Genomic DNA, 25,000 nt, shown 5'->3' on the forward strand with positions numbered 1-25,000 from the left:
AGTCCCCAGCCTGTTTGTCTTTCCAAGATTCTCCCTCTCTACAAGCAAAGCCAGCTTATCTGCCTCCCTGTTTCTGGCCCTAAATTTTATGGAAAGGAGCTATAGCCTCCTCTATATGGGGAAAGTAATGACGTATGACTATAGCTTCATAAACCCCCAAAAGTCAGCAGGGTGCACTATACTACAGATATCAACATATCTATTTCTATATATATTGCCTTGTATATATACATACTTACATAAGGACACTTTAATAAATGTTGATAATTGCTGTGTAGTTACCTAAAGTATACAGTTTGTAGGATTTCTGCTAACAGGCAGGATAAGATATTCCTTACACCATACAGAGGGATTTCATTAATTGTCCTATTGTGTGTGCGAACATTAGCTGTAAATGATTGTCAGTGCAGATGTGATACCCCAATCCTGTGTGCAACAATGAAAAAAGGGATAGTGGACTGATGGATGGATCATGTATATAAGTGTCTATTCACATACAGCTGGAATAACATTCATTCATTAATAATCATTCATTGATTTGCTTGAGTTTCATTAGAGTTCAATGGCAGAGGTTGAGTATTAGAACAGCAGGGTGGGGCACTAGCAGTGACTCTTAGCAAGCTGAGGAGATGGATATTAATATGTATAAAGCTCTGATGTGTCACATATGTTTTCAGCAGCATAAGAATGAAAAGTCAATTTCTCTAGATGGACTTTGACAGAGAAGCCTTCTTATGTGAGTATCAGCCAAAGCTGTCATGTGTATGTGTATATAGATATATATATATATATATATATATATATATATATTTATATATATATATATATATATATGTGTGTGTGTGTGTGTGTGTGTATATACACGCTTGGAAAGGAAGGATGATGTCACTTGGAATATGGCTGGAAGAGGTGATGTTGAAGGGGAAGGGTGGAATAGAGTGAGAGAATGTAGTGCTATACAGAGATACTGGTTATGGAAGTTGTCAGTGTGCTGCAACAACAACAGCCCATTGGTGAAGATCCCAGAAATGGAATTTGCTGGGCCATCCTAAAACTTCTTCTAAAACCTGGAACACTGACAGCATAGATGAATGCCTTTCCATTACACCAAAGGACTGTACTGTCATGAAGCTCTGAACTCATTCCTGCAGATGTTATACTGCCTTTTAGCCATTACCAGGGGAAACTTAATGCAAGAAATCTGCTGTACTATTCCCAAGATCTGCAGGAAATCTGCATGATTACACCCGAGATCTGTTCAAACTTCAGTTGTTGGCACAACATCAACTGAAAGAGTCATCAAGTGATATTGATTTTTGTGGCCGCCATCCCCCAGTTTCTGTTTATTAGATAGGAGACATGCCTTTCCCTTCTAGTAGAGCACTGTTAGATATATGTCATCTATGTATAATGAATTGTCTGTTCCCTTAAGGAAAAACAGATAGGTTTGGAGTGGTCCTAATGTTCTTAGGAAGTTGGTTCCATAATTTGGTATATTTAACAAGGAATAACCTACTTCTCTCTTTGGTAGTTCTTCACAGTAACTAATAATGCTGTTTTATGCCTCCCAGTTTGTACATTTATTATAAAAAATAGTTTAGATGGTTTCTAGAGAGGCTTATACATAGTGCATAATGTTCCCATAAAAAATGCTATTGTTGGTTGAAAACACGTTAAATTCAGATAGTTTTAGCTGAAAAGAAGTGTTATGCAAACCCTTTGTTCTATATATAAAGTACTTCTGTATTATCTCAAGTTGACTTAAATGTGTTTTCTTGTAACAGCAAAACATATTGATATATTTCATTTATGGTCTTGTCTGTGGGAAGTAGAATGGTGCAATGTGTGTTTTTATAGAAGAGATATTTCTAAGGTTCATCCACTTTATCACTGTCGTCAAAACTAGTGCTAACCTTAACTCTCAACCTCTGAGCTCAAGATCCAGGGACAAAGCCAAAGGATACTGGGGAACAAAGGTCTTACAATAGGTACATTCTTTAAATATTGCTCTTATATTCTTAGAGAGTTACCAGAATATCAGGTTTTAATTAGTGTGCATTTTCTGAAGATTATAAAGTCTAAAACTCAAATGTTAGTCTTTATGTAGTCACTGCAATCCTCAATAATTTACCAGAAAAAAAAAACACAAATTTTATGCTGAAAAAAACAAAATACAAGGCTAAATAAGGGACAGATTAGATGTATGGTGCCAAAAACTGTACACAAATGTTTGTAGGAGCTGACCACTTTTAACATGGAATTGTTTAAGGAAAAAGGAAGAGAAACTTTTCAGTGCAGAAAGTATTACATCAGATTCTTTGTGTTTATTTTAAGGTTATTATTGCTGTACCACATAAAAAAAATCATCCAGTGAGTTCTAAAACTTTTCAACATCACCTTCATCAGGGATGATAAACTCCACCTTATAATCCCCAACAAATGCGATTACCCAGTGCTAGAAAGGAAAATGTTGAATAATAATGTACCCAAAACAGATCTCAACAAAATATAGCTTTACATACAGAGTATTGGCCTTTAAAAAAACATGAAAGTGTAAGATATTTACCAATTAATTATCTAGCTGGCTAAACATGAAGTGATTGATGAGGCGTAAGTCTTGATATATAACAATGTTGAAGGCCTTGACTGGATCTAAGCCACTGAATAGGAAATTACAGATGTTTAAGTCTTACTTACCTGTTAGAGTAGATACTTGGATTCCTCCCTGCCTCAGTAGCATTTTGGATTATCTGCCAAGGTAATCTAGTACTGCCCAGCTTTCAAAAGCTTAGACTCCCTTTCCTCTCACTTTTATGTGATAGCTTATTGGCTGAGTATATCCTGAGAGGGAAGCCTTTAGCTGTTACAGGAAGTAAGTGTTCAGGCTTTTTTTACTTTGTCAAAGAAGGACAGTAAAATATTTGAAGCCAGAATCATCTAGCAAGAGTAAATTGGCAGCAAATCACAATAACATATGAAAGCAAAATCCAACAACAACTGAATCAAAGTAGTTGAGACCAACCTCACCTATGCACAACTTGGGGGTGATGCACAATCTCTTACACTTGTAAGATTTTTTGGATGCAGGTTTTCTTGTCTCCTTCCATACCTGCTGCACATCCTCATGGAACAAGTGCCTAAAAGGTTTTAAAATGGAATAATCTGAGCTGTCACTTACACTTGTTCCACACACTTTAACCATATTAAACTGCCATAAAATAAAATGTAGTAGCAGTTTAAATAAGAAGTTATGTACCTACCATAACGTTCCATGTTAGTTGTCTTCTTCTCGCCTTCTTTCTTGCTGGTTGGTTCGGAGCTGATCCTCGGCTCCGACTCGGCCATCTACTAAAGCTCGAGAGCTATTTACTGGCTCGTGGCCTCCCCATATCCCACAATGCTTGGCACTAGATACCCAGATCTCGTTTGGCAAAGCTAACACCATAGAAAATTTCAAGGACACCTGTCCAAACTACAAGGTTTACCTACAGTACTAAAACAGAGGAGGACGTAACCCAGATAAGACTCAGCCAGAAGAAGAAGGCCTCAAAAAGGGACTCTTCTCGGTCTGTCCAGGCTAGGGGGATGGAGGGTGGGACACAAGAAAGAAGGCAAGAAGAAGACAACTAACATGGAACATTATGGTAGATACTTAACTTCTTAATGTTAGTTGTCTCTCTCGCCTTCATTCTTGCTGGTTGGGACAGCGTCCCTAGCACCTTAGTCCTGGGTGGTTCATCAGAACAGACTCTTGAGCACAGTGGAACCAAAATCAGCTCTACTCCTAGAGGCCATATCCAACTTATAATGTGAAATGAAAGTATGAAGAGTGGCCCATGTGGCTGCAGCACAAATAGATTCCATTGGTAGTCTTGCTTGAAAAGCTACCGAAGTAGCTAATGCTCTGGTGGAATGACCTTTAGTTTTAGTAGGGAGTTCTTTATGTCTCAGCTGATAAATCAAAGTAATAATAGAGGACAACCACCTGGATAAGGTTACTTTAGAAACTGGCAGGCCCTGTTTGCCCTCAGCATAGGACAGGAAGAGTTGGTCTGATTTTCTTGTTTGCTTAGTCCTATTCCAAATAAAAACGTAATTGCCTATGAACATCCAATTGCAGTAACTTTTGTTCAGCTTTGTTCAAATAGTTGGGAAAAAAGACAGGTAGATCAATAGCCTGATTCAGGTTTGTTTCAGAAGGTATCTTGGGCAGAAACAAAGGATTAGTCCTGAGTGAAACTCTATCCTTATGAAACACAAGGTAAGGAGGACGAATACAGAGGGCTTGAAGTTCCGAAACTCTCCTAGCTGAGGTGATGGCTACTAAAAAGAAAGTCTTCCAGGAGAGCAATTTTAAGGAACAGGAAGCTGCAGGTTCAAAAGGGGGGAGAATCAAGGAAGCTAATATCAAGTTTAAGTCCCACGGAGGCGGGGATCTCTGACCGAGGGCCTAAGCAAAATAGTTCCTTTAAGAAAGGTCTTGCAAAGTTTGTGGGACATAATGCTGGTTTCTGACAGGCCAGCGTGGAAATTTGCGATGGCAGCTAATTGGACCCTAATGGTGGCAGACGAGGAGCCAGCTTGAAAGAGTTCTGCTAAAAAATCTAGAACGTGATGGACAGGGGCTGTAAAGGGGTCTATATTCCTAGCCTCTGCCCAGAAAGAGAAATGTTTCCACTTACTAGCATAAGTCTTCCTGGTGGTAGATTTGTGCGAAGAAAGGATGATTTCACGCACCGGCTGAGAAATATGTGGAAACCTGGCTATGGTTGGAAGTGGAGCAACCAAGCTGTGAGGTTGAGAGACTGAAGGGATTGGTGCAGCCCGCCTGACTGATGGACCAAGAGGTCTGGTACTGGGTCCAGATTCCAAGGTTGCTCCAGCAGGTGACGATGCAGGAATGGGAACCAAATTTGTCGAGGCCAGTAAGGGGCAATGAGGATCATCCTGGATCCCGATGTGCTAGCCTTCTGAATTAGTTTGGGAATTAGGGGAAAAGGTGGGAATGCATACAGAAGACCCCGGGGCCAATCATGAACTAGAGCGTCTCTGGGGGAGTGTCCGGTAAGGGGGAAGAGAGTGAAGAAATTGTCGTACTTGCTGTTGAGAGGAGTTGCGAAAAGGTCGCAGCAAGGTTGACCCCATCTGTGGAAGATTTTGTCCGCTACTGACTAATTGAGAGGCCACTCTTGAGGCATGAGAATAGCTTTGCTTAGCCTGTCCGCTATGATGTTGGACTTCCCAGGGATGTGCGTTGCCATCAGAAACCGTTGAGAGGAGATCGCCCACTGCCAGAGTCTGAGTGCTTCTCGACATAAGGGATAGGACTTGGTTCCGCCCTGCTTGTTGATGTACCACACTAAAGACATATTGTCTGTCTGAATTGCAATAGTCCCGATGGGTAGAGAGTCCTGAAGAGCTTGCAACACTAAAAGCACTGCTCTCATCTCCAAGACGTTTATGTGCAGGTGGTACTCTAGAGGTTGCCAAGTGCCCTGGACAGTCCTGCCCTGAAACCCCCCCCCCCACCCAATCAGGGAGGCATCCGTGGTCTCCGTGGCAACAGGAGGAGGAAGAACAAAAGGTCTGCCCTGGAGTACAAGAGGAGAGACCATCCAGCAAGCCAGGTGGTCTTTGCATGATTGAGTGATTATTATCATGTGAGACATCGGAAGTTGTTGAAAAGACCATTGGGTAAAAAGCATCCACTGAAGAATCCGCATGTGAAAATAAGCCAGGGGAACTAGTATGATTGCTGCTGCCATGAGACCCAAAGTTTTTAGTACAAATCTGGCCTGAATCCTCTTGCACTGTAGTAAGACCTGCACATGTCGGCGAATGTCTGACACTCTGTCTAGAGGAAGTCTTGCAGACAGATCTTTTGTATTTAATCTTGCGCCTATAAAGGTTATAGACTGACAAGGCGACAATGCAGACTTTTCAAAATTTATTGAGACACCTAGCTCGGAGCAAGTTTGGATGGTATAATCCCTGGCTCGCCGTAGCTGATGCCTGGTGGAAGCAGTAAGGAGCCAGTCGTCTAGATATGGAAACACCTGGAATCCTCACCGTCTCAGGTGAGCTGTAACCACTGCCATGCATTTGGTGAATACCCTGGGGGCTTTGGTGAGACCAAAGGGCAGGGCTCTGAATTGATAGTGACTGGCTCCCAGCCAGAAGCGGAGAAATCTTCTGGAGCGCCTGTCCATTTTGATATGGTAGTACGCATCCTCAAGGTCTATGGAGCACATCCAATTGTCCTGACCCAAAAAGGGTAGAATGGACTGAAGCGTGACCATCCGGAACTTTGTTCTTTGAACAGACTTGTTTAACCTGCTGAGATCCAACATGGGTCTCCAGTCCCCTGTCTTTTTTGGCACCAAAAAGAATGGAGTAAATTCCAGATCCTTGCTGGTCTGCTGGGACTGGCTGGATGGCCCATTTTTCTAGCAGTTTTGAAATTTCTGGCATTGCTTGTTCCCTTAGACCGGGTGGAACATCTGGAAGGGACTTGGTTGTTTGTACAGGGGTGTGGACAAAGGGGATTTTGTAACCCTTGGATATGATAGACCGTACCCATTTGTCTTGTGTGAGGAGTTGCCAGGCTTCTGGGTACAGTGACAATCTTCCCCCGACTGCCTCCGAAGGTGGACAGTCGGGCAGCCCCTCAGGGGTGCTGAAAGGGTTTGTCAGAGAAAGATTCTCTGCTACCCTGATTTTGTGGACCCCCTCTGCCCCTTGGGCAGCATCTATTATTGTTCCCTCCCCTGCCCCTGGAGGGAAACTCGCCACGTGTGTCAGGCACGACTCCCTGGGGTTTCCGAAACCACATTTTCCCACTCTTCTGACCTTTAGGGTATGGTCTAGCGGGAGTAGAAAAACGGAATCCCACGGCAGAGAGAGTCTTGCCTTCCTGCTCACACCTGGTAAGGGTATCCTTCACCTGTGGTCCAAACAGAGCCAAACCATCGAAGGGGGTATTGGTGAAGGATGCCTTAAAGGGGTCAGCAAAGTTACATAACCGCATCCAGGCATGTCTTCTCAAAGCCACGCCTGTACCTGTGGCCCTACTCGCCCCATCGGCTGCATAAGAAATTAGCCGCATGGAGGAGTTGACGATTGAGTTAAGAGTCGCCAGCTGGGAGTTAATCTTATCTTGAGCCCCCACAGCTGATGAATCCTGAAGGGTATAACCCAGTTCCTTGAGAAGATCCCTTTGAAGACGGGTGAAGTGGCACAGATAATTCAGCGACTGCATGGAAAAATTCGCTGAGGAAAATATCCGCCTCCCATACCTGTCCATTGTCCTAGACTCTTTATTAGGGGGATGGACAGGCACCAAAGGGTCAGCCAACTCCTTCTTCGTGGATGCTGTAACCACCATGGCATCAACGGGGACACCTATTGTCAAAAATTGTTTGTTGTATGGGGCTGTAATGAACTTAGTGGGCCTGTGGGGAGTTGGTTCCACTGTGTCCGGGGCTGACCACGCTCTTCGAGCCACTACTTCCATCAGCGGGTCGAAGGGTGGAGACACCCAGGAGGTGGAAGGGCGAGAACCAAATGCGTCCAGGTATACTGACTCATCCTCGGAAGGGTTAATGGCAGTCCAGTTCCCCCTCTGCTTAAGGATCTCTAGGATGTCTGAAAAGGAGACATCCTCAGAGGGGGATCTTCGGGACCCTTCCGAATCCTCCAAGTCAGTATCAGACTTGACTGACTCGGTGGAGTCGACATGTTTCCTCTTACATTTTCTCTTTTGAGGGGGCTCCTCTGAAGGATCAGGGGAGGCCTCGGAAGAGGAAGATACGCCCAATGGGGCGACCTGGAGCGTTTGTTCTCCACACTTGGGGTCAGGAGGGTGGGCAGAGACTGATGCAGACACCATGGGGGGAGGAACCAAAGGGGCTGATCGAGGGGCTGACTCAGGAGTCAGCACGCTCCTCATGACCTCGAAGGTGCCCCCATCAGGCAGAGCAGAGGCTCCCCGCTCCGAAGAGACATGAACCCCTCCCGGTACTGAGAGGGATGGCTCCGAGGCTGATGTAGGAGCCGAGCTCACCTGCGCCGAGGCCCCGACAGGGAGAATGGGGTTGGACAAGGGTCCGATGCCACTCGCTCCCTCGGAGCCAACAAGGGAGTCCTGGCACCCAGATCCCTCCTAGGACAGAACCAATGAAGAGATCGGAGCCAATGAAGGAGCCGAAAGGTGTGGTATCGGCTCCGACATTTCCATGATTCGAGCCCCAACCAGCTCTGGCTCCGAACACAAAGGGGGAGTCGGAGGAGGAACTGCTGAAGACACAGGGACAGCCACAGTCTGTTGAGAAGGCCTGGTTAACATTTTGGCCAGGGCCTGCGATTTAGGGAGTCTACTACTCTCCAAGTCATGATCGGATAGCCTGGAGGACCGAGAGGAGTGGGACCTATGGCTTCGTTCAGACTGAACCTCGGAGCCGAACGAACCGGTTCTAGGGAAAGGGACCTAGAACGTTTTCGGCCCAAAGACGGTTCCGACACTAAAGTCGGAGCTGACTGAGGTCCATAGATGTAAGTTCCAGTCGGAACCAAAGAGGAGGAAGATGCTCCACCCAATGACGGCTCCGAACTGGGAGATGATGGCTTGGCGGGCTTTAAGGATTTCCCCGACTAAGGCTTCACCGGGGACCCCTCTGGCTTAAGTAAGCCTCTCAAAATAAGCTTGTTCCTACGCTCCTGCAGGACTCTCGGGCTGAAAGCGTGACAGACCGAGCAGGAGTCCTGCAGGTGTAGGGGACCCAAGCAATAAACTCCAGAAGTGTGACCATCTGTCAGAGACATCTTTTGACAGCACGAGTCACACTTCTTGAAGCCTGAAACTTTAGTATCCTTGGACATACTGGTAAGGGGATACCAAGGGTAGGATATTAAACTAGTGCTTAAACAAGGCACACAGAAACACACACACACACACACACACACACACACACACACACACGCACTAGTTAAACTAACAACAGTAACAACAAGAATATCCACTAGTAAATATATACAAATATTACAAGGCTAAATGACTGTAGCTATGAAAGGCTAAACACTACTCCTATCAGGTACAAAAAGGGTGGGGTTAGCCACTAAAGAAAAGAAACAAGGGGGGGAGGGGTAGAAACTCTCTAACAAAAAACGAGTTTCCTGAGTGGGAAAAACTAGGGGATACACACTCTAATTATACTAAAAGGGAAAGACTATCAATATAAAAGAGAAATACACAGGTAAAATTTAAGCTAATAATACAAAAAAAATTAATACGACCTGAGCCAGTAAAAGCGCAACCTCGTAGCTGAAGTGGCAAACAAGATCTGGGTATCTAACGCCAAGCATTGTGGGATATGGGGAGGCCTCGAGCCAGTAAATAGCTCTGGAGCTTTAGTAGATGGCCGAGTCGGAGCCGAGCAAGAATGAAGGTGAGAGAGACAACTTAACATTAATATTTTCTTGTCAGAGAGACAAAAATCTCCAAAATACACTTAGATAACTTCAATCACAGTAAAATTTTGATCTAGTATTAAAAACAATTAGAGCAGAGGCATGCATACTTTATAATGTATTAATGTAAAAAATTCTAAGTTCTGAAATACTTCCCTTCAAAAGATGAAAATAAAGCAGAGTAACAACAGTCTGACTACCCAAGACAGCCCCTAGTGTCTAACAGCACACACACTAAACGCCTGACAGAAATACTGAATGTTTCCTTAGAAACCATAAAAACTAACATTTGTCAAAGACAGAAGCAAATAAACACTGCTACAATCAGAAATTCCCATATGAATTACTGTAAACACTAACAGAAGTAAAATATTAAAATTAATACATATATTTTAAATAACCATAAAAAATAGAAAGGAATACTAAATCTAATAATAAAATAAGAGGAAGGGTTTCCCCAAAAGGGGCTTATCTGAGCAGTAATCTGAAAAAATCAGCTCTGGGTCTTGTGAAGAGTAAGAGGAGTTTCTTGTTTCGATTGCAGAAAAAGGCTGAACACTCACTTCCTGTAACAGCACTACCAACTAAAGATATGCTTAGCTAATCCGATGTCACAAGAAGAGAGAGGGAGAAGAGTCTTAGCTTTTGAAAACTGGCCAATAGTCATAGCCGGCCTTAGGCATAGGCCAACTAGGCAGCCGCCTAGGGCGCCGATCTAGCCAGGGCATTTTTCCAGTATTTATTTGGTGTAGGTAGACCAGGATGGGGGCACCGGATAGTGTGGTGAAGGGCACCAGTTGGCCTAAGGCCGCTCCTACCAGTAGTGTGCTACTTTGGCAAATAAACCAAAATGCCACTGAGGCAGTAGAAATGATGAACACAGAAAAAGAAAATTGACACTTGTCTGGGGGCTGAAACCAAAGGTGCAGCTAGCTTTTCTGGCGAGCAGTACTGTCCATCAATCTGCACTCCACTCCTCACTTTATTTTAGATTGAGGAGCAAAAAAATAGTTCTGACATTCTAAATGGCAGCAAGCAGCTGCTACAGTTTATGCTACACATGCAGCACCAAAGTGCTTCAGTTCAAACTGCAAATGTAAAAAAAAAATGTTTCTGCCATTTTAAATTTAGCAAATTGTTTGCTACATTTGTAGCAAGCAACTGCTGCAGTTTATGCCACACACAGCACTAAAGCACTTTTATTTATTTGTTTATTTATTTATCCTTTTGTTAACCAAATTAGAACCATTAAACTAGCAGCCTCTTTTCACTGGAGATCTGAGGTATTTATAATAATAATAGGAGAAATCTGGCCAGGGCATATGCCCCCAAAAAAAAAAGAACACTTCAGTTCAGACTGCAAATGCAATGCTGGTATTCATTCCTAAATGCTGGTAATGCATTGAAGACTGGTTGTCATCTGCTTAACATGCCCCCAAACACTATGCACCTGGGTAACTGCCCCCTTTTCCTCACTCTAGCTACGCTTCTGATTGAACCCAGGACTCCTTGTTGGTCCAGTGGTAGTAACAACTGTAAGAATGTGGGGGGTCCTGGGTTCAGTACCCAGACAAGTATCAGTCCTTTCCTGTTCAAAGTCTTTCTCATGGAAATATGCAACAAAATCTAGAAGATTCAGGAATTTTACTTGGAAATGTTTACATAGATATATTTTTACCTCTAGTAGACTCCATAGAATTCTTCCTCAGCTAGATAGCAAATGCTGGAGGTGTGATGGGGAAGAAAGAAGCAATTGGGAACATATTTTCTGGGAGTGCAGTGAGTTGGTGGACTTTAAGGATTCCCTGTGGGATGCACTGTTGGAGATGCTGGGTGGACAGATTGGTGTGATGAGGGAGATGATTTTTCTGAGCTATGATACAGAATCAGAATTGCCTAGACATGGTAAGGCCTTGCTGTCTCTAATTATAGTAGGTTCATAGGTTCATACTAGGCTATCTGCCCTAGGGCATTTATAAGCCTAGCCAGAGTTGTGTTGCTTTCACCACCCCTTAGGTTGAAGAATACTATACCCATTAGTTTGCCGTGCCTCTGTCCAGCACTGATATAGAGATGATCCCCGGGGTAAACCTACGATCTCCCATCCACTGGTCAAGATTCCTCTTGAACAGAGCCAGCGAGGTGCTCTGTCTCACATGGACCGGGATTCTGTTCCACAGCATAGGGAGTCTCTGGGTGATGAATCTGTCCCTCCAGCACATCCTATTTATATCCGTGTTGAGGTTTAAGTCTCTTGCTCTTGTGGCTCTGGTGGATTTGGATTTTTTGAGGTGGAGCATGTCCATTAATTCCGGGTTGGACATGGCCTTGTATGTCAGGCACAGGTCACCTCTGAGCAGACGGTATGCGACTGAATAGAGCTGGAGTTTCTTCAGTCGGGCAGCATATGGCAAATTTTTGAGCCCCTTTATCCTTTTGGTGAGGAACTTTTGGGGTCTTTCCAATTACTGCAGGTGTCGGGTAAGATACATTCCGAATGGGGCATTGTACTCAATCATTGGTCTGATAAGTGAAGAGTACAGGGGAACAATGACCTCCCTTGATCTGGATGTGAATCCCTTCATAATCAGGTGGGCAATGTAGAAGGTCCTCCAAACCACTTTGGCAATGTGAGTGTCAAAAGAAAGGTTACTGTCAACTTGGGTCCCCAGGTCCCTGATAACCTCTTCTGTGCTTAATGGATTGCCACCTATGTGGTAACTTGGGGTTACCTTGTTTTTACCAAAGGGTATGACTATACATTTTTTGGCGTTTAGCTTAAGGCCATGGCTCTGGCACCAGTTATCCATTTCTAAGAGACCTCTCTGAAGGATATCTGTGTCTGATGGATTTTCAACTATGGCGCCGAGTTTGCAGTCATCTGCAAACTTTGTCAGCCACAATCCTCCTATGTTTGCCTGCACTTCTGAAAAGTAGATGCCGTACAAGAGGTGGCCCAGGACTGAGCCCTGTGGGACACCGCTTGTGACCGGCTTGGAGTCTGACATGGCACCAGCAACTCTAACCCTGTGGGTTCTGTCCTTGAGCCAGTTTGCAACCCATCTTGTGACATATGGGTTTACATTTAAGCTGGTGAGCTTTTCTATGATACCCGAGTGGGGTATTGTGTCGAAAGCTTTTGCAAGGTCAAGGTAGGCTGTGTGAACTGCCTTACCCTCATCAATGGCCTTGGTGACTGTTTCAAAAAAGTCGACCAAGTTCAAGAGGCATGATCTGCCCTTGACAAAGCCGAATTGGGTAGGATCCAATGTCTGTAGGTCCCCTATGTCTTTATTTATGAGTTCCATTATGATCCTCTCCATAGCTTTGCAGACCAGGCTTGTTAAGCTTATGAGGCGGTAATTACCAGGGTCCGTAGAAGCACCGCCTTTGTGGAGTGGGACCACAGTTGCCGTACGCCACTCTTTGGGTACGTATCCTGTGGTAAGGCTAAGATTAAACAGCAGCCTTATGTGTAGGTTTAGTTCCTCATTGAGTTCGTGTAGCACACAGCCGGGGCCACCATCCAGTCCCATTGATGCTGTGTTTTTAGCTTTAGAGAGAGCAGCTCTCACCTGGGCATTTGGGATGATTGGGAGGCTACACTCTGCTGGGATAGATATTTCTCCTTTTGGGGTGGAGGGAGGGGAGAAATTTTCACTGAACCTGTCTGCCAGTATGTTTGCAATGTCTGTGGGTTCAGTGATTTTTTATCATTTTGGACTAATTCTGAGCATATCTGGGAGTTTCCACCCAGATTTCTAACATAGCTAAAGAAGGCCTTATGTTTGTCTTTTGAGTCCTTGGCGATTTTTCTCTCAAAGTTGGCCTTGGATGATTTTATGAGTGATCGTAGTTTTTTACTAGTATTGATCAGAGAGGTCTTTCCTTTTAGGGATTTTGCTCTATCTTGTAGTAGCTTTCTCCTCTTGTTGTAAAGTTTGTTTATGGCTGGGGTCCACCAGATCGGGCGCTTGCCTTTGGTGGAAAGGGTCTTGATTATTTTTGGGATTTCTTGATCCATGCAATCCTGGAGGTGCTCATAGAAAGCATCTGTAAGGGATTCAGCAGCGTGGGTTGTGGTTTCCAATGGCTCAGGGGCCTTGAAGGATACCACACCAGTCTTAAGAAGTGTGAAGTTGGCTTTTGAGAAGTTCTTCACTGTGGTCTTTTTTGTTGGGGGTGGGGGCGGGATGTGGATCTCCAGTGAGATTAGTTATGGTCTGATCTCACCAATGAGGGATATACTTCCGGTGTGGAGCATTTTGTCCCCATGTTTGTGATGATCAGGTCTAGTATATTTTCACCTCTTGTGGGAATGGTGACAAGTTGTTCCATAGCATTTGAGTTTATGAACTCCAGGAACCTTTGGGCTAGGGTATTGGGGCTTGAGTAATGTTCCCAGTCTATGTTTGGGTAGTTGAAGTCACCCAATATGATGGTGTTTGGAGAGACATTTATACTCTCCAGTGTCTTCAGGAAGGCTGTGTGGGGTTCCTGAGTTTGAGAGGGTGGCCTGTAACATGCTACAAACTGTAGAGCAGTTTTGCCTATGGTTAATTGCACCTGAATGGTCTCTGATGCTTCGTGAGTTGCCACCAGCCTGGAGGTGTGGGTATCCTTGATGAATATGGATACACCCCTCCTTTTGTGGTACGGTCCGGGTTTTGGGGCGGAGCATGATATGAGGTAAAACCTGATAGTGCCGGGGTGCTCTCAGGAGCCTTGAACCAGGTTTCAGTCACAGCACAGACATCGATGTTCTCCATACTGAGGAGGGCTTCGAGGGCGTGCATCTTGAGATTTAGACTTCTGGCATTGAGCAGCATTACTCTTAGTTTTTTTCCATTATTGTTTTCTAGGGTGGTGGGTTTAGAATTTGAGCCTTGTCTAAAAAAGGCACTATGGGGGTGGCAAGTGCCTTTGCCAATATCCGGAAACCCAGGGGTGACAGGTGCAAGCCGTCCCTTGCGAAGCAGCGTGGCTTGTCAAGCATGTCATTCCAGGCAGACAGACATTGGACCCCCTTAGAATGACACCAAAAATTAAGCCAATTATTAAAACTGATCATTTTGTCTCTGTATTGTGGCATCATTCTTAGTGAAGGTAGGATACTGCTCAGGGTCAGGGTCATACCAGCCTGGGCTACATAATCTGAGAGCTCCTTTATGTCTCTTTTCATGTAGTCCAGGGAGGTACGTCTCAGGTCATTCACACCGGCATGGACAATGACTGAGTCATACTTGTACTTGCTGTGGAGAGACCTGAGTGCTTGTGTTATGTGGCGGATTCTAGCGCCCGACAGGCAGCTTACTGTGACCCTCTCCTTGTTCAGTCTGGTGAGTGGGACGTCAGTGTGTCTGACTATGGAGTCACCTATGACAAGTGTGTCTGGCATTGTGTTTGGCCTTAAGGGCTGTGACTGATTTGCACACTGACTTTGTGATCTATGTGTTGCTTGTGTTATGTCATGAGGTGGCAGTTGTTTGGGTGTCTGCTTTGGAGGCCTTTGCTGTTTTGGTAGATTTTTGATCAGTGCCTCCGAGTATGTCTTTGTGTGTTTATGTGTTTGATTTGTAGTTGTGATAGTTCTATGTGAGACTGGGTTTATGGTGTGTGTGGTTATCTTCACCTCCTGTCTGGTTTTGCCAGTCCTGAGGTGAGAGAGCTCAGCCTCCAGTTTGGCTATATAGTTGCATCTCTCGCATGTATTTGTGTTTTGTGGGAGGAGGAGAGGGTTGTCTGTGTACATGAGGCAATTGTAACATTGCCTCAATATTCCCAGATTCACCAGCTGAGCAGGAGAGGACGCTAGCAACTGACCCTTTGACATGCTAGAAGAAATGAAAAAGTTTGCTGTGTAACTGAGTCAGAAAGGACCTATAGGGAAGTGGGTACTCAAGGGGGTTTTAAGCTAGTGAAGTACTTTGTATAATATAGAAGTGCTTTACCTGACTAAAAAATGCTTTAGGAACAAGTGCTGAGCTTTACAGATAGAGAATAGACTGTTTAGATTACAAGTAGAGCAGTTCTAAGGGAAAAAATGAAGAGCAGACTTTACGGAGCCAGAAATAGTTTAACCTTCTTTAACCGGCACTGCCCGATGGTGCTCTAGTGGCAACTCCGCGCTAAATGCAGAAAAGGCAATAAAGTCAGTAGTACAGGCTAGCACACTTTAGTGGGCAGCCAAACAATTAAATTAAACAGCAAACAAACACTTTTTGACTTGAATTAGACTAATTTCGACTAAAATGTACTTTTAAGTGCAGATAATAAAAAATGCAGTAAATAACTATGAAAACAGTTAAAGCTTGCTCTAGGTAAGCAGTAGAAGGTAAACCAAATATAAAAAACAGCAGGATACTTAATCAGGAAAGCAGTCGCTTTTTTTCAGTTCTCTGTAGCCAGGAAGACTCAACAGGACCACGTGGAGCTGTGTCTGAGCAATATAGTAGCTGCCAAAAAAGGAATTACTAGAAAATGGAAATCAAAATCTAAACCAACTATATTAGAAGTAGTGAGTATAGTAACAGAGATACAACAAATGGAATTGAGATATTTAGAAAAAGGTAGGAGCAAACTACATAGGAAAACATGAGAATTGTGAGAACAATACATACAGGGGAGGAATGAGGTTTAAAAGAAGGCAGGACTTAAATGAGCTATGTAATGTTTGACTGAAAATGATTGGGTAGATTATAAGTGATGTATAATGTTTGTAACTGGGAGTGTTTCAGTATGGTTAGTGATTAAAATACTTGCAACTAGGATTGTGTCAGTCTGGTTTGTTTTCATTTATATGAAAGTATGATTGCTTATGTCATAAGTGATGGTTTAAAAATATGTTTCTTGTTTAAAAAAGGGGCAGGAATTGAAGCATTTATGTGATGTTGCTTAGGTTACATGATATATAGCAATATAGGTGAAGCATAATGTTTGTAAATTTTAACTTGTTAATACAGTTTGATTACTTTTATATAAACATAAATGTGCCTGTCACAAGTGATAATTCAATAAAGGTGTTGAAAAAACAACTCTCTATCATGGTGGTTTCCTAGTTAAAAGGAGAGACTGGTCTTGGGGAAAACAGGTACTTGACTGTTCACAGACTCCTTGTGGGTCCAATGCCATTTACAACCACACCAGAATCCTAGGCTTAATCCCCAGACAAGGATCTGTAGTCTCCTTTCCTGTTCAATATTGACTTACTAAGAGTGAAGGTGCACCTTTATCTAACTGTGTTGCTTGATATTAGAGAAAAGACAGTAAGAGAAGTGTTAGTTGGCCCAGAAAATTTTAATTGTATCAATGGGAGTTACAGTTCTTAGAAAATAATAAGTGATGGAGAACTGATATACTTTTTAGGCCAAGGACTTTCTACTGATCCCTGTGGAGTGCCTGTGAAACAGTTTCTTTGACCTTCTTGACTACCTTGTTTTGCACTTGAAAAGAAGCCCTGGCAAAGTAGTATGCCACATCTCTGCAAAAAGTAGTAACAATGGTGTTATGATTTGTTCAAATGTCATGCAGAGTACAAATGATACATATTGCTGAAATAAATTATTTAAAAAATTGCTTACTAGCATACTTGATTTTTGACAGGTCACAAACACAAAATACTGGAAATATAACTACATATTTACAAGACTACAGCACAAATAAAATACAACTTTTACTGTATCAATATTTTGACCGAATATGTGCATCAATGTGCTGGTTTAAAGTAAACAGTTTTGCAATCTGGAAGACCTGATAGCCCAAAGGCTACATATTGAGCTTCATTCCTGCTAGTAAGAGGAGAAATGCCTTGACTCCCCAACATGGAGAATATATAAAAAATACAGTTGTTTTTTTTTTTTTTGTTTGTTTTTTTACATATTGCTTTCAAAAGTTACCACTTAACTAGTGCTCAAGAACTCTATAATGAATACCTAAACAGGTCTTGGATATGCTATTGTTCAGAGCCTGGGTAGCCACCCCCATAATGGAACTTTACAACTCCCTCTACATAATAGTTCCCAACTATGCCCTTTTAATATCAACCCTTCACTACTACACACCATTACACAATATTAGCTCTCCCACTGGAACTGTAGAACTATATAATATTATATAATCCCACTCAGATAATGCATTCTTATTCAATTGTACTTTAGTGTAGACTATTAACATAATATCATTCTTCTAAAGGTAATTGCAAATGGACAAACTCAAACTACCTACATTCAGACTTGCAGTAATGTGAAAAAGCAGAAGTAATAGCTACCAAGAAAAGAGTTTTCCAGAATAAAAACTTCATATCATAAGATGCTGCGGGTTCAAAGGGTGGCAAAACCAATGCAGAGAGCACAAAATTAAGGTCCCAAGGAGTTGGAAGTTCTATGATCAGGGGTCTGAGCAAGAACATACCTCTCAGAAAAGCCTTACATTATCTGTGAGACATTATAGGCATCTCACCAGTATGAAAATTCAAGATAGCTGCCAGCTGAACTCTGATAGTGGCTGCTGCTGCTCCTTCGTCAAAGAGCTTGGAGAGAAATTCTAGAATTGCGGTAATAGGGGTCATAAAAGGTTCTACATTGTGTTTAACAGTCCAATAAGAAAATCTTTTCCATTTACTTGAATATAGTTTTCTCGTAGATGGTTTGTGGGAAGAGACTAAGATATGCTTAACTGCAGGGGAAAGTTTGTAACACCTGGCTAAACGTGGAATTGGAGCAGCCACGCTGTCAACTTGAGTGTTTGGATGGATGAGTGGAACACTCCTGATGAGTGGGTCAAAAGGTCTGGAACTGGGTCCAGAATCCATGGTTCCTCCAGTAAGTGGGTCCAGAGAAAGGGGAACCAAACTTGTCGAGGCCAATAAGTTGCAATGAGAATCATAGTGCTTTTCAACATGCTGGCTTTCTGTAATACTTTGGGTATTAAGGAGAGGAGGGAAGGCATAAAGTAGTCCTGGGGGCCAATCGTGGGCAAGAGCATCCCTTGGTGATTTCCCCAGAGTGGGAATGAGGGCAAAGTAGTTGCTGCATTTGGCATTCGTGGAGGTGGCGAAAAGATCGCAGAAAGGCTGGCCTCATTTCTGGAAGATCTCTCCTGCAACTTCTGGTTTGAGGGACCACTCGTGAGGCAACAGAATAGCTCTGCTGAGTTTGTCTGCTATCACGTTGGACTTCTCCAAGATGTGCATTGCTATCAGAAAACATTGAGAAGCGATTGCTCATTGCCATACTTGTTGTGCCTCTCGACATAAGGGATACGACCTGGTTCCCCCTTGCTTGTTTATGTACCATACCACTTACATGTCTGTTTGAATTGCAACTGTTCCTATTGGAAGAGAGTCTTGAAATGCCTGCAATACATAGAACATGGCTCTCATCTCTAAGACATTGATGTGCAAGTGGCTCTTGTGTTCCTGCCATAAACCGTGCATCATCATTCCCAGATAATGACCCCCCCCCCCACCCGATCTGGAAAGCGTCTGTGGTCAGTACTGCTGTTGGTTGTGGAAAAACAAAGGGGCAGCCTAGGTACAACTGGTCTATCTGTAACCATCAGAGAAGATCTTTCTTGCATGACTCCGTAATGATTATCTGGTGTGATAGAGGAAGATCCGGCATGGACCACTGGGCAAAGAGTAACCATTGTACAACCCACATGCGTAGTCATGCTATGGGAACTAAAACAATCACAGCTGCCATGGGACCCAGAACTTGTAACACCATCCTGGCGTGAACCTTTCTTTTTGATATCAATATCTTCACTTCACGATGAAGGGACTGAATTCTTTCGGAGGTAAGATTTGCCAGCATCTGCCTTGAATCTAATTCTGCACCTAAGAAAGTAATATGCTGTGAAGGCGACAAGGCAGATTTTTTTAAGTTTACTGTAATGCCTAGACTGGTGCAAAGACACATAGTCTTGTCCCTTGCCTGTAGAAGTAGATGCTTGGTGGTGGCAGTCAGGAGCCAGTCGTCTAGGTATGGAAACACCTGGAATCCCTGACGTCTCAAGTGAGCCGTGACCACTGTCATGTATTTGAAAACTCTGGGGGCTGTAATGAGACCAAAGAGCAGGGCACGAAACTGGTAATGACTGGCTCCCAGCTGAAAGCATAAATATCTCCTGGACTGCTTGTACATTTTTATGAGGTAATACGCGTCCTGGAGATCTATCGAGCACATCCAATTGTCTTTTCCTATAAAGGGAAATATTGACTGCAGTGTCACCATCCAGAACTTTGAATTCTTCACAGATTTGTTTAATTTGCTGAAATCCTGTATAGGTCTCCAGTCCTCTGTCTTTTTTGGTACTAAAAAGAACCTTGAGTAAGTTCCAGATCCAAGCTGGTCTATGCGGACATCTTGGATGACTCTTTTTTTCTAGCAACTTGTGTATCTCTTGTGTTGAGTAGTCCTTTTGACTGGGTGGAACGTCTGGTATGGACTTGTTTGTGGGAGTAAAAAGGGATGTAATATCTTCTGGATATGATAGTCTGTACCCATTTGTCTTGGGAGATCTCTAGCCAGGCGTTTGGGTGCAGTGGCAAACATCCCCCTGACTGCCTCCAGAGAAAAGCCCTGATTTTGCAGATACCCTCTGCCACGAGGTCAGTGTCTTCCATTAGCACCTCCCCGTCTGCTCCTGGGGGAAGTGTCACCATGGGCATCAGGAAAACCTTTTTTGGACTTGCAGAACCACATTCTACTGCCTTTCTGACCTTTGGGATAAGGTCTAGATGGGGCGGAAAAACGGACTCCAATGGCAGACAAGGTTTTTCCTTCCGGTTTGCACCTGGTCAAAGCTTCTTTCACCTTTAGTCCAAAAAGGGAAGAACCTTCAAAGGGGTGTTGGTGAAGGAAGACCTAAAGGGTTCAGCAATGTTGCAAAGACGTATCCAGGAATGTGTCCTTAGGGAAATTCCTGTAGCTGCTGCTCTGCTTGCTCAACCAGCTGCATATGAAATCAGTCTCATGGAGGAATTGACAACAGAATTGAGGGTGGAGAGCTGTGAAGAAACTTTGCCTATGGTCCCGGAAGCTACAGTACCCTGAAGGGTATCTCCTAGCTCTTTGAGGAGATCCCTTTGAAGCCTCGTAAAATGGCTCAGATAATTCATCGACCAGAAGGTAAAGGCCGTTGAAGAAAAGGTATGCTTTCCATATCTGTCCATAGTCTGTGACTCTTTGTTGGGAGGATGAACAGATGAGGAGGTCTCTGATAACTCTGTCTTAGTGGCTGCAGTCACCACCATCGCATCTACAGGGATACCTTTATTCAGGAACTCCTTCTTTGTAGGGGCAGTGATAAATTTATTGGGACTCCGCAGAACAGGTTCCACTGTATAAGGGTAAGTCCAGGCCTTTCTAGAAATAACATTAAGGAGCTGATCGTAGGGGGGAGTCACCCAGGAGGTGGAAGGGTGAGATCTGAAAGACTCCAGGTACACCAATTCATCCTCTGAAGGGTTAGTGGGCTTCCAGCCACCCCTCTGTTTCAGGATCTCAAGGATGTCAGCGAAAGAGACATCCTCAGAGGGGGACCGTGGGGACCCTTCAGACTCATCCAGATCAGTGTCCAATGTAACCGACTCAGGGGATTCTATTTGCTTCCTCTTGCACAGCCTCTTCCGAGGGACTTTCTCAGAGGGATACTCTGGAGAAGTTTTGGAAGAGACAATGCCACCCAAAGGGGTGTCCTGGGGCTCTGGATCTCTACTCTTGGGGGAGTGAGTGAAAAAGAGACCAACACTGGCACCTGTGAGGGAAGAGAAGATGGCTCCAAGAGCGGAGCTGTCTGGGATGACACCACTCTCTCCATCAGCACAAAAGCCCACTAACTCCGCGCCAAAGAGACCCACCACTCTGAAGATGCTGAGGAATGACTCCAAGGCCAAGCAGGTGGCTCCGAAGCCAATGTAGAAACTAAGCTCAACCTCGCCGAGGCACCAAGGGGTAGAGTCGGCTCGGAAAACTGTTCGGACCGACTCCCCTCCCCACACCTGATGGGTGAGCGTTGGCTCCTAGACTCCTCGAGATCTGTAGGACTCAAAGATGTCGGAGCAGAAGCCAGAACCAATGATCCTGAAGGAGGTCCTGGTACTAACGGTTCCACTGCTATCAGATCCATACTCTCTGGTTCCAAAACCACCACCGGGGGTCGGAGGAGGAATCGAAATTGGTGTCTTGGATGGTTCATAGGTTCATAGGTAGGCTATCTGCTCGAGGGCATTTATAAGCCTAGCCAGAGTGTGTCAGCTTTTGCCACCCCATTGATTAATTAACTGAGCCTCTGTCAAGAAGAGCCAATGAAGTGATCCCAGGGGTGTATTTTCTGTTACCCATCCACTCGTCAAGGTTTCTCTTGAAGAGTGTTAGTGAGGGGCTCTGCCTAATGTAGTTAGGAATTTTGTTCCAAAGCATGGGGAGTCTCTGTGACAGGAATCTATCCCTCCAGCATGTTCTATTTATTGTTGAGCCGAGGTTTAGCTCACTAGAGCGAATGGCTCGCAGTGACTTAGATTTCTTTAGGTGGAGCATGTCCATCAATTCTGAGTTGGACATGGCTTTGTAAGTCAGGCAGAGATCATCTCTGAGTAAGCGATATGTGACTGAGTACAGCTGGAGTTTTTCCAGTCAGGCTGCATAGGACATATGTTTGAGGCCAGTAATCCTCTTGGTGAGGTACTTTTGTGTTTTTTCCAGCTGTTGGAAGTGTCTTGTGAGGTACATCCCAAATGGGGCATTGTACTCTATGAGGGGTCTGATGAGTGACGAGTAGGGGGGCACTATAACCTCTTTATTTCTAGATGCGAACCCTTTAGTAATTAGATGGGCTACATAGAAGGATTTTCTAACTACTTTGGCAATATGATTGTCAAAGGAGAGATTACTATCTACCTGGGTCCCCAGATCTCTTATTACCTCTTCTGTATTAAGGGGGCTGCCACCTATGTGGTAATTCATGGGTGTTTTGTTTTTCCCAAATGGGATGACTGTGCATTTTTTGGCATTTAGCATGAGACCATGACTTTGACACCAGGTGTCCGTCTCATTAAGGCCCTTTTGGAGAATGTCCGTGTCAGCCGGAGAGTCAATTATGGCTCCCAATTTGCAGTCATTGGCGAACTTGGTTAGCCATAATCCTCATGTGATTGCCTGTACTTCTGAGAAGTATATGCTGAACAGTAGGGGTCCCAGGACTGAGCCTTGTGGGACACCACTTCTGACTGGTTTAGAGTCAGACCTGGAGCCTACTATTCTTACCATGTGAGTTCTGTCTGTAAGCCACTTGGCAACCCATCTCGTGACATAGGTGAGTTTTTCTATAATTCCCGAGTGGGAAATGGTGTCAAAAGCCTTGGCGAGGTCAAGGTAGGCTGTGTGAACTACCTTCCCCTCATTTATGGCCTTGGTGACTGTCTCGAAGAAGTCAGCCAGGTTTAGCAGGCATGATCTGCCCTTAACAAAGCCGAACTGGGTCGGGTCAAGTATTTGGAGGGTCCCAGTGTCTTTGTTAATGAGTTCCATGATGATGCACTCCATAGCCTTGCAGACCAGGCTAGTCAGGCTTATGGGGCGATAGTTACCAGGGTCAGTTGTGGCCCCTCCTTTGTGGAGTGGAATAACCATTGCTGTGTGCCATTCTATAGGCATGTAGCCTGTGGAGAGGCTGAGGTTGAACAGTGTGTTTAAGTGGGGGGTTAGTTTGTTCTGTAGTTTGTGCAAGATGCAGCCTGGGACACCATCTGGCCCCACTGATGCTGTGTTTTTGGCTTTTGAAAGGGCTGTTTTCACCTGTGCGTCTGTGATTTCTGGGACACTACACATTCCCGATATTGTGGTGGGCCCTTTTGGAGGTGAGAGGGGGGTGAAGTTTGCACTGAATCTATCTGCCAGGATGTTGGCAATATCAGTGGGTTCAGTATATTTTGTACTATTTTGCACTAGCTCAGAGCATATCTGCGAGTTGCCACGTAGATTATTGACATAGCTAAAGAAGGCTTTGTGGTTATCTTTCGAATTCTTGGCTATTTTTCTTTCGAAGTTAGCCTTGGAGGATTTTATGAGGGGACCTTAGTTTCTTACTGACACTGATCAGGGATGTCTTTCCTTTTTGGGATTTGCTTTTTTTCTGAACTAGTTTCCTCCTTCTATTGTATAGCCTGTTTATAGCAGGGGTCCACCAGACAGGTTTCCTTCTCTTAGGGGAGTGAGTCTTGGTTTTGCTAGGGATGGCATGATCCATGCATCCTTGTAGGTGGTCATAGAGTGCATTTGTAAAGGTTCCTGCATCTTGGACACTATTATCCTTTAACGTGGGGGCTGTGAAACTTACCACCTCTGTCTTAAGTAAGGTGAGGTTTGCTATAGAAAAGTTTTTCACTGTGGTTTCCTTGGTTGGAGGTGGCAGTGTGGTGTGGACATCCAGAATGATTAGTTTATGGTCTGATCTAACCAGTGACGGGTTGACCTCTGGTGTGGAACACCTGTGACCCATGTTGGTGATGAACAGGACAATATGTTTTCACCTCTGGTAGGGGAGTTTACCAGCTGATCCAGGGCATTTGAGTTGATAAATTCCAGGAAGCGCTAGGCCTGGGAGTTTGTACTTGAGTAGTTTTCCCAGTTAACGGTAGGGTAATTGAAATTGCCCAATATCAGGGTGTTTGGTAGGACCTTCATGTTATCCAGTGTTATCCAGTGTCTACAGAAAGGTGGAGTGGTGGTTGTGGGTCATGGAGGGTGATCTGTAGCAGGCCACAATTTGCATTGCAGATTTGCCTGATGTTAGCTGCAATGACACCAGAAGCTTAGCCAATTGTTGAAATTGATAATTTTTTCTTTATACTTCGGTATCATTCTTTGGAAGGGCAGGATGCTACTCAGAGTCTGAGTCATACCCGCCTGGGCTACATGATCAGACAGCTCTTCCATGTCTCTTTTCATGTAGTCCAGGGAGGTATGTCTCAGGTTCATTCACATCAACATGACTAATGACAGAGTCATATTTGTAGTTGTTCTGGAGTGACCTGAGTGCTTGTGTTATGTGGCGGGTTCTGGCTCCCGACAGGCTAAAAGTAACATTCTCCTTGAATAGCCTAGTGAGTGGGACGTCAGTGTATATACATATATATATATATATATATATATATATATATATATATATATATATATATATATATATATATATATATATATATATATATATATATATATATATATATATATATATATATATATATATATATATATATATATATATATATATATATATATATATATATATATATATATATATATATATATATATATATATATGTATATATATATATATATATATATATATATATATATATGTATATATATATATATATATATATATATATATATATATATATATATATATATATATATATATATATATATATATATATATATATATATATATATATATATATATATATATATATATATATATATATATATATATATATATATATATATATATATATATATATATATATATATATATA

Source organism: Protopterus annectens, chromosome 9.part0 (genome assembly GCF_019279795.1).
Source record: "Protopterus annectens isolate FY-2018-M chromosome 9.part0, PAN1.0, whole genome shotgun sequence".
NCBI classification, from domain to species: Eukaryota; Metazoa; Chordata; order Ceratodontiformes; family Protopteridae; genus Protopterus; species Protopterus annectens.